Genomic DNA, 14,803 nt, shown 5'->3' with positions numbered 1-14,803 from the left:
CATAACTGAGATAAGTGGCTGAAACTCTTAGTTTGTATTCCAAGTATAGACCCAGAAAATAATATTGTCTTTTAAATCTAAGATGACAATTGTTCCACAATATAGGTTGAGTTATGCCCCTTCATTCATAGGTTAAAACTCTAAGTTCCATTCCCTCAGAATATGATTGTGTTTGGAGACGCAGAGTTCAAGTTAAAATGTGATTGTTAGTCCCAAGTTACCTATAACATGGGTGCCCTGTAGGAAGAGATTGGCACACAGAATAAAGACCTTGGGAAGATATAATGAGAAGGCAGCCACCTGCACACTAAGGAGAGATGATGCCACTAGACACCAGCCCTGTCCCCACCCTTCCAAGGACTAGCTGCCAGAGCTGTGGAAAAACAAATTTTTGATATTTATACTTCTAGCCTGTGGCATTTTGTTCTGACAGTGCTGACAGAGTAAGTCAGCCACAAAGAGGTGCACCTGGCTTACATGGGACCTAGAGAGTTGAGTATGAGCCCTTAGGCTTCACAGGCAAGCACCTTAACCACTGTCATCTCTCCAGCCCTACATTTCTTTTTTAATGTGTTTATAGGTATGTATGCATGTTCATGTGTGGGTAGGTAGGTGCACATGTGTGGGGGAGTGCATATAGAAGACAAGATAACCTCAGGTGTCATTCTTCAGGAATGCCATCTGCCTTTTCATTAAACAGGCTCTCTCATTGGCCTGAAGCTCTCTGATTAGGGTGGACTGGCTGGCCAATGAGCTCCAGGGATCTTCTTGCCTCTGCCACCCTAGAGCTGGGAGTTATGTGCATGATACCTTGCCCAACATTTTTATATGGATTTTGGGGATCAAATTCATGTCCTCATGAGCAAGCACTTTACCTACTGAGCTCTCTCCCCAGTCCAGAAAAATCTAATATACATACGGGGTTGTAGTATAAAAAGTAATTCTTCCTGGACATGGTGGATCACACCTGGAATCCCAGCACTTTGGAGGCTTAGACAGGAGGATCACCACAAGTCTGAGTCCACTCATTATGGACTACATAATGAATTCCAGGCCAGACTAGGCTACAGAGTAAGATCTTTACACTGTGAGGTTGTAACCATTATCTCATGTTGACACCATAATATCATACTAGAATCCTGATGAGAGAGGAAATATTCTAGGGAGAGACACTTGTGCCCCTCTGTTGCACTCAGGTTCGCATTACTGGCAGAAAACACCCATCCAAGACCAGCTTGTGGGAAAAAGGGTTTGTCTTAGCTTACAGACTTGAGGGAGAAGCTCCATGATGGGAAAACAATGGCATGAGGAGAGGGTGAACATTACCTCCTGGCCAACATCAAATGGACAACAGCAACAAGAGAGTGTACCAAACACTGGCAGGGGAAAACTGGTTATAATACCCATAAGCCAGCCCCCAAAAATATACACTGCTTCTAGGAGGCTTTAATTCCCAAATCTCCACCAGCTGGGAACCTAGCATTCAGAACACCTAAGTTTATGGGGACACCTGAATCAAACCATCACACCTTCCTTTTGGCTATTAGATTATCACCTATTTTTTTCATTTGCAAAACTGGTATATTTAGCAGGAGTCTGTTTAGCAGGAGTGTATTTAGGAGTCTGGGCCTACAGCTCCTCTGAAGATACAAAGGGCTCTTGCCTACAACTACCAAAGGAATGGACCTAGAGACAAAGAATTCTGTCAGTCCTACAATGGGTAAGGATCTTACATTCCATAAAACCCCTGAGACTTTTTCAAAGCTGGGAGACCATAGGCTGTGATGTAGCCAGGTAGTAGAGTACTTGCGTAGCATGCATGAGGTTCACTCCCCAGCATTGCATACACTGGATACATGAGACCCTGTCTCAAAAAAAAAAAAAAAAAAGGAGGATTGGGCTGGAAAGATGGCTTAGCAATTAAGGCACTTGCCTACAAAACCAAAGAAACCAGGTTCAATTCTCCAGAATACATGTGAGCCAGATGCACAAGGTGGCCCATGCATCTGGAGTTCATTTGCAGTGGCTGGATGCCCTGACATGCCCTTTCTCTCTCTTTCTATTTACCTGCCCCAATAGATAAATAAAAAATACTTTTAAAAAAACATGCAGAGTTCCATCCCCAGAACCCAGGTAAAAGGCTGAATATAGGGGCTGGAGTAATGGTTCGGCAATTAAGGCACTTGCCTGTAAACCTGAAAAAAAAATGGAAGATCTTCAAGATTGGAGTCCATTTTCCATGGTCTGTACCTGACTAGAAAACTCTCTGTAACGGAGAATGGAAACAGTGAAGGCAGTCTGTGGCCAAGGTCCCCTTCTTCCAGGAAAGGACTCATTAAACTTTTTTATACCTATATGACATATGTCCTAGCTTTTGTCTCAGGATTTTTTTTTTCCATTTTATTTTCTTTATTTGAGAGGGAAAAATAGGCAAGGAGAGAAAGAGCAAGAGAATGGGCACAGCAGGGACTCCAATGCTGCAAATGAACCACAGATGCATGCGCCCCCTTGTGCATGTGCCTTATATGGATCCTGGGGAATCAAACCTGGGCCCTTTGGCTTTGTAGGCAAGCACCTTAACCAGTAAGCCATTTCTCCAGCCTTCTCGTGACGTTTTATAAATGCAAGATGGAGCTAGGCATGGTTAGGAGGAGTTAGACTTCTACCCCCTCCACATTCTATTTGACCAAATTGCAAGCAGTTCCATTTTTATTTACCAATTTTGTTTTCCTAATTTTTTTTAAAATTATTTATTTATTTATTTGAGAGCGACAGACACAGAGGGAAAGACAGATAGAGGGAAAGAGAGAGAATGGGCGCGCCAGGGCTTCCAGCTTCCGCAAATGAACTCCAGACGTGTGCGCCCCCTTGTGCATCTGGCTAACGTGGGACCTGGGGAACTGAGCCTCGAACCAGGGTCCTTAGGCTTCACAGGCAAGCGCTTAACCGCTAAGCCATCTCTCCAGCCCCAAAATTAAGTTCTTAAATTCCTTAATATCTAAATAATTTGGAATTATTTATGAATTTCAAATGATGCTGCAATACTAATTTCTTATACCTCCTACCTTACCTAAGCCAAATCATATTTCCAGAAATTTTGATTAACTCTTCTATCCAAGCTCAGAATGCCTTCTTCCTTACTTCCACACACAGAACTCCTTGTTTCTCTACCTACCACTTCAGTTAGTTACTAGTTTCAACCTTAGAGATAATACTTGTAGGATGTGTCACCTGTAAATGTCATGTCACACTGTGGGTTTGAATCAGACATTTCCCCATAAATTCATGTGCTCTGAATGCTTGGTCCCTAACAGACGGAAATTTAGGACGTGGAACCTTGCTGGAAGAGGTGTGTTTCTGGGGGTGGCATAGGGATATTATCCCAGCTCCCCATTGCCAGAATTCCTTTCACGCTCCAGCTGCTGTTTTCCACCTGCTATGGCAGAAGGTATTTCCAGCCTCTGTTCATAGCATGCTTTTCCTTGCCATCATGAGGTTTCCCCTAGAGACTCTAAGCCAAAATAAATCATTTCCTCCCATCAGCTGCTTTTGGCCCAGTGTTTTGTCCCAGTAATGAGAAAGTAACTACAACATGCATACAAGAAAATTCATATATAGATATATGATAACCAAGATCCTAATAGCTAATAGATTTAATATGATCCAGTCTTAATATGATCTTGCCTAATGGCTCTGATGAGTATTTCTCTACTGAAGAGCTGCCTCCCTGCCTGTTCAGCCTCATCTGTAATAGACTCTAGGAGGACACCTCCTTGCCATGTGAGACAATAGCCTGTCATGTACATAAAGGGCAACATGATATTTGACAGAAAGGGAACTGAATGTTGACAAGGCTCCCAAAAGCCATGCCTGTATTATCAGAACTTCAATGATGGACTACAGCATTTGTGCAGAATTAAATGTTACCAGTCTAGAGTCAACATTACTTTTTAGTATTTTAGGATATCCAGCTTATTATATTTTACTGTGTCTGACTTGACATCTCTGTGACCAGCTGAGACACCTGTTGTTCTGGGCTACAATCCTTATAGACTCACTACTACTAAGATAGGCTTGTGCATGACACCTGGCTTATATCACTCTGAGGTAAAATGTATTCTTTTGTATGCCAGAGCTCCCTCCCATTTCTCACATTTACTTTTTTTTGCTTTCCAATGTCATGTGTCAATCTTTTATTTTCTTACTTATACAGTTTGTTTTGGCAGATCCAATTTCAAATGGTTTTAGAAACACCTGTTGTATAAGCCCCTCTCTAGCCCTGTGCTAACTTGATTCTTCCAGACCACTCCAGCAAGCCTTATGGACTTTCTTATCCTCCTGATGCATACTACAGACATGAGCCCCTGACTCAGGAACCCTGAGATAGGGTAGCCTCCATCTCAGAACAACACCTAATTTCAGCTCAAAGTGGCTAGAGATATGATCACACTATCTATCACTCCAGGAGGCTTCCCTTCTGAGGTTTCCCTTCTATACCTTCCACAAAAGTCTCTGTTCTTTTTTTCATGCAAACAAAGAAGCTAGAATGTTAGGCTCAGAGCTCTCTACCCAAATCTCTCTCCCTTACCACCTGGCCATGTTAACCCTGGGTCTCTGAGACTACCTCCAGGTATGATAACAGAATATAATTCTGGACTAAGAGAAGGGAAGGACACATTTCCCCACCCACAACTCTGCATGCCACCCAAGGCCCCTTCCTCACAAAGCATTTCTCTATTATCCCCATAAAAGCCACTCCTTGGCCCTTACTCTTTTTGGCTTTCCTGCTACAGGTGTATGCAAACCTTCTGTCTCCTTTCTCCCTTTTTCTCTTCTCTCTGGTTCATGTACCTCCTTATTTCACTCCCCTCTTCTTTTTTTCTCTTCTCTCTCTCCCTCATTCTCCATCTTTCTTGGTACAATTAAGTCTTAGATCCAAGAAACTGTCCATCTTGGTATGTTATTCTTACTTTTTCTTTTATTCATTAGAGAAAAATTAAAACAAGAAACAAGAAAAATTAATTAATTAAATTAAAACAAGAAGTCCCCAGTAATTACCTTATAAAAATAACTATTAGGGGGTTGGAGAGATGGCACAGCAGTTAAGATGCTTCCCTACAAAGCCTAATAACCCAGGTTTGATTCCCCAAAATTCACATGAAGCAAGATGCACAATGTGACATATATATCTGGAGTTGACTTGCAGTGGCTAGAGGCCCAAGCATGCCTGCTCATATTTTCTTTTTTTCCCCTGCCCCCACTTGCAAATAAATAAAATATTTTTTTTAAAAAAAGAAAAGACAGTTGTAATTAAAAAAAAATAACTATTATGCTAGGAGTGAGGGCACATGCCTTTAATCCTTGCACTCATGTGGCAGAGATAAGAGGATCACTGTGAGTTTGTGGCCAACCTGTTTTATAAAGTGAGTTCCATGACAGCCTGGGCTAGAATGAGACCCTACCTTGAAACAAACAAACACAATAACTATTAGTGAAAGTCAAATATGGTGAGCATATTTGTAACTCTAACAATTAGGAAAATGAGGCATGAGGATCATGAGTTTTAGGCCAGCTTGGGCTATATAGACGACCTTGTGGAAAAATATATCGGGCTAGCAAGATGGCTTGGCAGTTTAGGCATTTGCCTGTGCAGCCTAAGAACTCATGTTTGCATCTCCAGGTCCCACATAAGCCAGACACAATGATGCAAGCATTCAATATCACATATGTGCACAAGAGGGCACATGTATTTGGAGTTCATTGGCAGCTGCTGAAGACCCTTGAATGCCCATTATCTCTTTCTCTCTCCCTCTCCCTCTTTCTCTCTCTCATAATTAATTAATTAATTAATTAAATATATCAATGTTAGTATACTGTATTTTTCCATACTCTGAAAATGATCTTCAAACAAATTTGGTCAGCAGAATAAAATATCTTCTCTATATTTGCATGGGGCTAGAAAAGGTCAAACTCAAAGCTAAGAGTCAACATGAGAAGATAGATGTTATAATACCCAGGAGACAATGGTGTGTACATAGCCAGCAAGAGGAGCCCAAGGCCAGAGAAGGTCCAGGCCAGATGCTTCTAGATAGCAGATCTATTTGAAGAGCAAGGCTGAACAAACCTAGAGAGCCCTAGGTAGTAAGTAGACTTGAACCTGGAGCTCCTTCACCTTTTTCTTTAGTGGATAACAGCTCTCAGTTCTCCTGAGTGATTGAAAGAATCAAAGTGATGCTCACTTCAGAACCACTTATACTAAAGTTGGAACAATACAGAGGAGATTAGCATGGCCCCCTCCAAGGATGACATGCAAATTTGTAACACATCTATGTTTTAAATAAAGAGGGCTGGAGAGATTGTTCAGTTGTTAAAGGCACTTGCTTGCAAGGCCTGATGACCCAGATTCAAATCCCTAGTACCCATGTAAGACCAAATACACAAAGTGGCACACGTATGTGTGGTTCATTTGCAGTAGCAGGAGGCCCTAGTGCACCCACACACTCTCTTCCTTTTTCTCTTTCCCTCTTCCTCTCTCTACTTGAAAATAATAAATAAAATATTTTTAAAGCATATTAAAAAAAAAAGGGCTAGAGAGATAGCAGTTAAGGTACTTGCCTGCAAATCCAAAGGACCCAGGTTTGATTCCCCAGGACCCAAGTCAGCCAGATGCACAAAGTGGCTGGAGGCCCTGGCACACCCATTCTCTCCCATTGTCTCTCTTTCCCTCAAGTAATAAATAAATAAATATATATATTTTTAAAAATTGTAAATAAAAATAAATAGGGTGATTAAAGTAAATTTAGTGTATGTCTAGCATAAGGTTCAGGAGTGAACAAGACCATGGAGACCACTCTGAAGCTGACCTGGAATTCACTATGGAGTCTCAGGATGGCCTCTAACTCATGGCGATCCTTCTACCTCTGCCTCCCAAGTGCTGGGATTAAAGGCATGAGCCACCATACCCAGCTAAAATGGAAGCTTTTATTTGGGGGAAAACACAAGCTGCCAGGACTGATTCTCAAGAATGGAGCAGTCAATTTGGGATTACAGATAGTGGGCTATATAGAGCTCTTCAGTTTGGGGAAAAGTGAGGAAGGGAAGGAACTCCTTTGTTTTTTTACATTAGCCATAGAATGTGAGACCAGAACAGTGACCTGACCTGAGAGCTAAAGGGGCAAGATAAGGGGACAGAAATCCTAGACCTGGGGCATTGTTAGGCAAGGAAGGGATAATGGCTGGGTGGCTCCTTGAATGTGGATGACCCACTTCATTGTGTTTCTGTCACCCTCCTGCTGTCCTCAGTGACTCCCTTTTTGCCTGACCCAAACATTCCAGCCTTTTGTTAATGATAAGAGACAAGGTTAATTTTTCATGCTGACCATAAGAGCAATGAGTTTTTATGGGAGAGGCTGGATAATGCAGTTGATGGTTCTGTCTTCAGGGCAGGTGATGAGGAGGCAGTTTCATGGTGGCTAGAGGTGGCAGAGTGGCGAGATCAATAGTACCAGTGTAGCGTGTTGATATGTCTTGGTTCTGAGTAAAGTTGAGACTTTTCTCATACCATCCCTGTACTGAGCTGGCTTCAGGGCAGTCACTGGCAGACACCTGTTATAGAGAAGGTGAGGGAGATGGGCTCTGTGCACCCTGTGAGAAGACAGAAGAAAGAATAAAGGAGCTTGTTATTCTTGTCAATAGTTATGATATCAAAACACCAGGTATAAAGGGAGGATGAGCATGCAGAGGTGAAGGATAGAAAGCATGGGGCAAGAGGAGGCAGAAGGGCATTTTGGGATCAAGGGAAGAGTAGGAACACAAGAGAGTTTAAGTTTGTGACTGCCTGTTGGGGTGGCAGTGTACTTATCCCTAGATGAGCTAGGGTAAGGGCTAAGGAAGGAGGGGGCCTGAGGAATAGCCCTGATTTTGGCTAAGGCAAGTGGGAGGAGCTGGGGTCAGGGTAGGTGAAGTTAATCAGGGACAGGCAGAGGCAGAAGGCTTGAGTTAATGTTAGAGTCTAATATTGTAAGTCAGCATCAGACAGGGGAGCCTATTAGTCTGGATCATTGTTTATATTGTAGTTATATTTTTCTTACTGGGTGAATAAGACCATGCAGACTGCCAGAATTAACTGTATATTTTGGAGGTCAGTAATAGGTCTGTAGGAGAGACTTTTAGGGACCTGTGGAGTTCCATGACTCTCAGCATTGTCATCTTCTAGGATAAGTCAAGGCTGTGCTGACCAAGTGGCCCTCCCTCTTTTGTAAAGCCTGGAGGACTGATTTTCCTCTAATGTGGCTCTCCTCTTGCAGATACACTGACTTGGAATTCATTTCTGAGTTTCCACATCCTCTCTGATCAAGAAAATAGGTAACTTACCAGAGGCTAGAAGTTCAAGTGTCCCATCATCTTCTGTGGCCTTTTGACCTGGGAGAAGGAACCAAAATATTGGTTATCCCTTTAATGCCAATATTTCCAATTGATTTTGGCTTCCACATATGGTTATTGATCACTCAGAGAATGGGTGCACCAGGGCCTCCAGCCACTGCAAACAAACTTCAAATGAATGTGCCACTTTGTGCATCTGGCTTAGGTGCATCCTGGGGAATTGAGCCAAGGTCCTTTGGCTTTGTAGGCAATTGCCTTAACCTCTATGCCATCTCTCTAGCTTCTTAATCAATTGTTTTATAACTTTAAGGCAATTGATTTAATCTAGAAATTGTATGTTAGGAAAAGTCCAGACAGTACAAAAACCTATCATGTGTGTTTGAAAACAACTTTGGTTAGTCTGTATACCAATGTAAGTACCAATTACCCCCCCCACCCGCCAAAAAAAAAAAAAAAAAAAAAAAAACTGAAAGCAGGGCAGGAAAAATAAGCAATGAACTAAAGATATCAGAAATGAGACAGTTAATTAAGTGAAACCTTGACTGAAACTGATTTATATAGCTCAAGAATAAAATAAAATTTGTTCATTGTTGAGTACATTAGATACAATATGACAGACAAAGCAATTTCTTAGATAAATACCTTTTACCATTGAACAATTTTAAGGCTTAACTAAAGAAATATTTATGACTCTTACATGAAGCTTAGACAAATTATATTAGCACTGTTTGTATTTCTATGTCTTAAGTATCAATATCTCTATAAGCAATGAACTTAAGATATCAGAAATGAGACAATTAAATGAAACTTTGACTGAGACTGATTACACATAGCTCAAAAATAAAATAAAATTTGGTCATTGTTGTGTTGCATTAGACATAATATGACAGACACAAAGTAATTTCTTTTTCTTTTTTTTTTTTTTTTTTGGTGTTTCGAGGTAGGGTCTCACTCTAGCCCAGGCTGACCTGGAATTCACTATGGAGTCTCAGGGTGGCCTCAAACTCACGGCAATCCTCCTACCTCTGCCTCCCGAGTGCTGGGATTAAAGGCGTGCGCCACCATGCCCAGAACAAAGTAATTTATTAAATAAGTACCTTTTACCACTAGACAATTGTAAGGCTTAACTAAAGAAATATTTATGACTGTTAAATGAAGCTTAGTCAAACTATATTAGCATTGTTTATATACAGTGGATTTTCTTAAGACATGGGGAGTTTTTTAGTTTTTCTAAGAACAAAATCACAATAAGTCACTTTTTATAAGACTTTATAACCTCAGTGATAATCATCTAGCAAAACCAGCATGAACAAGAAAAGAACCATCTTAAAATCGTAGAGTTTTACTCAGGTATGATGATGTATGCTTACTGATAGGTAACCATCCCAGACTTTGTATAAGCCCAATTACAATATTCTAATATTCTGACATCTGGAAAAGTCTGATATTAACAAAAAGTAGACTTTACATATTTAAGGCACATGAAGCTACAGAGAGTAAACTATGAACAAAAGATCTGCTGCCAAATGCACAAGGGGGCACATGTGTCTGGAGTTCGTTTGCAGTGGCTGGAAGCCCTGGCGTGCCCATTCTCTTTCTCTCTCTCTCTCTCTCTCTCTCTCTCTCTCTCTCTCTCTCTCTCTCCCTCTTTCTCCCTCTCTCTCTTTCTCTCTCTCTCTCTCCCCCTCTTTGTCTCTCTGTCTGTTGCTCTCAAATAAATAAACAAAAAAGAATTTAAAAAAAGATCTGCTGACAGAATTTAAAATAAATAAGAAATCTATATAATGTAGTAACATTTTTGGTTTAATATGAAGACATGGAAAATTTTATAATTTTTTTAAAGTGGGATACCTTTATACACATACATATATATACATATATGTATGTATATACACGTACGCACACATTCATTTCAAGTGTACTTTTCCACTTCCCCTTCACATATTCATTCATTTATTCAGAAGTTATGCAACCCCATTTTAAATTTCTATTCTATTTACAACTCCAGAGACTAATATCAAACCTTGTTATCAGGCAATAAGGAGAGGCTGAGGGAACGGGAGGAGCTGTTAGGGACAGGTCCTCTATGGCATCCAGGTCAAAAGCAGAGGGTGAGGATGACTATGGGGAGGGATTGAGTGAGAGCACATTCCCGAGACCTTGGATAGAGGGACCAGGTGAGAAAATCAAGTAGGGCAGAGAGAAGGCTGTGCATGCAGAATGAAAATAGGGTATATTGGATCATTTGCCTGTGTGTTGGCTGAAGTTTATTTTAAATCACGGAGAATTTGGAAATCAAAAGTATCATTCTCAGGACATTAGGATCCATTGTCCAGCTTATGGATGTGGCCAAGCAGAATTGCAGAGAAAATAAGTTGTCGTCCAAGAGTCATAGAGGCTTTAAATTCTTAAGGAGACAGGGAAAGAGCAAAACAATGGTGAGAGAAAAATAAACCAGAGCTTCAGTTGGATTTACACGGAACACCAATATGACCCCTTGGCCCATTAGGGTAAAAGGAGCACCTCCCACATGGGCAGAGGCTGTACAGGTCGCAACTGTCAGTTTTTAGCCTGTTAGTGGGTGAGGAGGGCGACTGTGCTCCTGATGGCAAAGGCAGCTGGCTGTGGAAGAAGAAAGTGCCTGGCAGTGGAAGACAAGAGCTCAGGAGGGAGGGGGGAGAGGGGGTGTCCCAAGCTGGTGCAACCGAACCAAAAGGCACCCCTTAGGATATGATAAACCAGACAGCAATAGACTCGAGGTTTCGAGAGTGCGTCTTTCTTGAGACCTGGGGTTGGGGCCTAGCAGCCAAGGGGTGTAGCCTGGTGTGTCGGCACAGCTTCTACAAAGAGGGGTGAAACCCAAGACAGGCCAACCCAAGAGAAAGGGACACTTACCGAGGAGGAGGGAGGAGACAGGAAGAACAGTGAGGCCAAATTGTGGTGGGTGTGAGAGCCTGCATCAAACAGAGATGGTCCAAGGTCTTCAGTGGGTCGAATGGCAGATTGGTGTACTGGTCAGGGGAAAGGAGGTCTGGCCACCCAAGAGGGCAACCAGAAGCCTCATCCGAGTCACAGCACCAGATGTAAGGTTCAGGAGTGACCAAGACATGGAGACCACTCTGAGGCAAAGATGCACAATGTGGTGCTTGCATCCTGAGTTTGTTTGTAGTGGCTGGAGGCCCTGGCATGCCCATAAAATATTTTGCAATTTTTTTAAGTTTACTTTAAAAGTGTTATTTTGAATATGCTTTAAGTTATGACAAAAGAAAGGTAATGTTTTGTATTCCCTCCATTGAATTAGAATGATCTTCCAAATTTCCTTAGTCAGTGAGGTGGGATAGCAAGGGAAAATGGAGTCATAAGCAGGAAAAAGAGCATCTATCCAGGAGTGTGGCTGAAGCCTATCAGCACAGCAGTAAGAATTCCAGCACAACCAACAGCTTATTAAGGACTTTCTCCCTTTCCCTGCTATAAACTTGTGATTTTCTGAAATTTTACCAAAAACCCATTTACAGAGAAAATACATGTACTAAAACCCTTGGATAACTCTAGGCTCCTGGTTTTGCCTTACCATATTTTAATCCCATCCTAGACACCAGCAGAATCACCCTATGGCCTCTCTTATATATATATAAAAAATGAAAGAGAATAGGCTCAAGATATGGCTCAGTGGTTAAGTGAGCTTCCTGAGCAAGCATGAAGACCTGAGGGGTCCGAAAACCATCTGAGTCCAAACTTCCAGATTTCCCATAAGCAGCTGGGTATGGCCATATGCACCTGTAACCCCAGTCCTGCAAAATGGAGCAGAGAGACCAGGGAGTTGCTTGTGAAAAACAGCAAGCTCTGCTATCAGTAAGAGACTCTAGCTCAAATGAGAATGGAGTAGAAGAGCAATGGAGCAGAACCCAGTGTTCTGCTCTGGCCATTGCAGGAAGAGCTCCCTGCCACAGGCAAACCAATGGGGCACTACAAAGGCACATGCACATGCATACACCACTCACACCACACCATGAACATAATCCAGACAAACACACACACACACACACACCCATATTACATACCCACAAGCAAAGAAATGATAGGGGGAAAGGGAAAAAGAAAATTTCTTTTATATATATATATATATATATATATATATATATATATATATATATAAATAATAAATAAATATATTATATATATATTTATATATAATAGACCAGTTTCCTTTTCTAGCCCCAAATATCACTACTCAAAGGTGGCACTTTCCCTACATTGCATTCATGGTTTCTTCTGTTCTTGGTCTTCTTAGAAAACATCCTTATACTTGCTACCACTTGAAAACTACTCTGTTTCATGTCCTTGGCTTTCTACTCTGGAGACTGGAGAATAAACCATTTTATAGAGCTCCCCACCTCATGCCCCAGCACACACACATTCACATAAGTCTCCCTGTGTGATCATATTTTTCTATTACTCTTAGTTGACTTAGTATGAACATATAGTGTGAAATGCCATTTTTCCTGACTTTCAGAATTTTTGTCTTTTTCTGGAACTAATGATACCAGAACTTGGGGTGTGTTTGAGAGTGTTGGAGCATTGTCTCAGCTCTTGAATGGGCAATAACTCAGTAGCCAGGGTCTCAGACACTCAATGGTCATACAAGCTTCCACTGAGACAATGGCCTTCTGGGTTCTTGTCTTATGAATTTCTATGAATGCAACTCACAGGCCAGAGTATATAGTTTAGAAATATTTTATTATAGAGCTTAGAGTTTATAGAGAACAAGGTTCAGAGTTATAGAGCTAGAGCTTAAGAGGAAGCTTAACAGAAGGAAGGAATGCAGAGTTCCTGCCCAACTGGGCAGGAGCAAGATTTCCAGAAAATGGAAAAGTCCATGTAGAGAGCCATATTGGGGACTTAGGTGATCATTGCAGCCATGATGTCAGGTGTCTCAGTGGAATCAAGTTCTCAGGGAAGGAGCAAGCCTTTTACACTCCTTTCTCTTCTAAGGAAAGAAATTACAGGACTGGAGACATCTAATTACCTCCTCTGGTAAGGTTATAGGAGAAAGGAAATAGGAAAAAAAACAACAAATTCTTCCTTACAAGTCAAAGCACACTCCTTGCTTTTACTTTCGGGGCTCTGTTACCCCTTACCTGTCTTGCTAATAATAGTAATCTTGTTTGTTTAATTTTCTATGGACTTGTAATTAATTCATCCCCAAAAATTCCTCTGGAAATTTTCTCTTGAAATATTCAAACACATCAAGTTGTTTAATATTTTGATGTATTTTCTGCCAACATTCCCTTTGAGTCTTCTGTTTTCCTGCCCCAATGATGCTCACTCCCTAGAAAGGTTGTATTCATGTCATTTTGGGATCTTCTTCATGTACTTCCCAGGAATCCCATCTTCTTCCTGGGCTGGATTTCTTGTGTTCTGGACTTTGGCTTGCTTGCTTGGCTTCTTGACTTTGTAGAGAACACTCTCTGGCCATTCCTGAAAACAATATGCATTCAGTACCTTTAAGAACCCAAACATGGGCAAATGTTTCTATTCTGTTCTCACCTTCAACTTGAATGAAAGTGTTGCAAAAAAAAAAAAAAAAAGTGTTGCCTTTTAGGTTGGGTCAATATGGACACACAGGTCTCACCAGATAGTTTATTCTGAAACATAAGAACTCACATTACCCTAAATTCCATGTTCTTAAGTGAAAACAGCTTCATTAAGTTTCTCTTGTTTTTCTTTCTTTCTTTTTTTTTTTTTTTTTTTTTTTTTGAGGTAGGGTCTTATTCTAGCCTAGGCTGACCTGGAATCCACTATGTAGTCTCAGGCTGGCCTCCAACTCACAGCAATCCTCCTACCTCTGCCTCCTGAGTGCTGGGATTAAAGGCATGCGCCACCATTCCTAGCCTTCATGAAGTTTGTTTTTTGTTTTTTGATTTTTTACCATTTTATTTGTTTGAGAGACAGAACAATAGACAATGGGCAAACTAGGGCCTCTGGTCATTGCAAACAAACTCCAGACTCATGTGCCACCTTGTGCATCTGGTTTATTTGGTTACTGGGGAATTGAACTTGAATCTTCAGGCTTCTCATGCAAGCACCTTAACTACTAAACCATCTCACCAGGCCCCCTCATGAAGTTTTATAGTAGCAGTTTGTGGTAGTGTGAAGAAATGCCACCATAAGCTCATGGGTTTTAAATACTTGTCCCCCAGATGGTGGCAATTTGGGAAAGTTATGGAGCCTTTGGAATGTGGAACCTTGCTGGAGGAGATGTGCCATTGGGGGAGAACCTTGTTAGTAGTCCAGCCCACTGGGTGTTCAAATCTAGCTCACTCTGATTGCTTCCTTTCCCTGCAGTTGTATCTACAAGTAATGCTCAGTTGTCTGCTCTGCCATGCTTTCTCTGCCATGTTAAAACTTGCATTCAAAAGTG

General features: G+C 41.4%; 1 non-coding gene across 1 annotated transcript; it reads left to right on the top strand.

The window, feature by feature from the left end:
• The first annotated feature begins 6,231 nt into the window (after nucleotides 1-6,231).
• LOC123461217 lies at nucleotides 6,232-6,337 on the top strand. Its single transcript, XR_006637514.1, has one exon. It is a non-coding gene; the product is annotated as a U6 spliceosomal RNA (small nuclear RNA).
• The last annotated feature ends 8,466 nt before the right edge of the window (nucleotides 6,338-14,803 follow it).

This window comes from Jaculus jaculus, chromosome 5 (assembly GCF_020740685.1).
Source record: "Jaculus jaculus isolate mJacJac1 chromosome 5, mJacJac1.mat.Y.cur, whole genome shotgun sequence".
In the NCBI taxonomy this organism is placed as follows: Eukaryota; Metazoa; Chordata; class Mammalia; order Rodentia; family Dipodidae; genus Jaculus; species Jaculus jaculus.
Note: the sequence above shows the minus strand (reverse complement) of the source record. Positions and strands in the feature narration are given on the sequence as shown.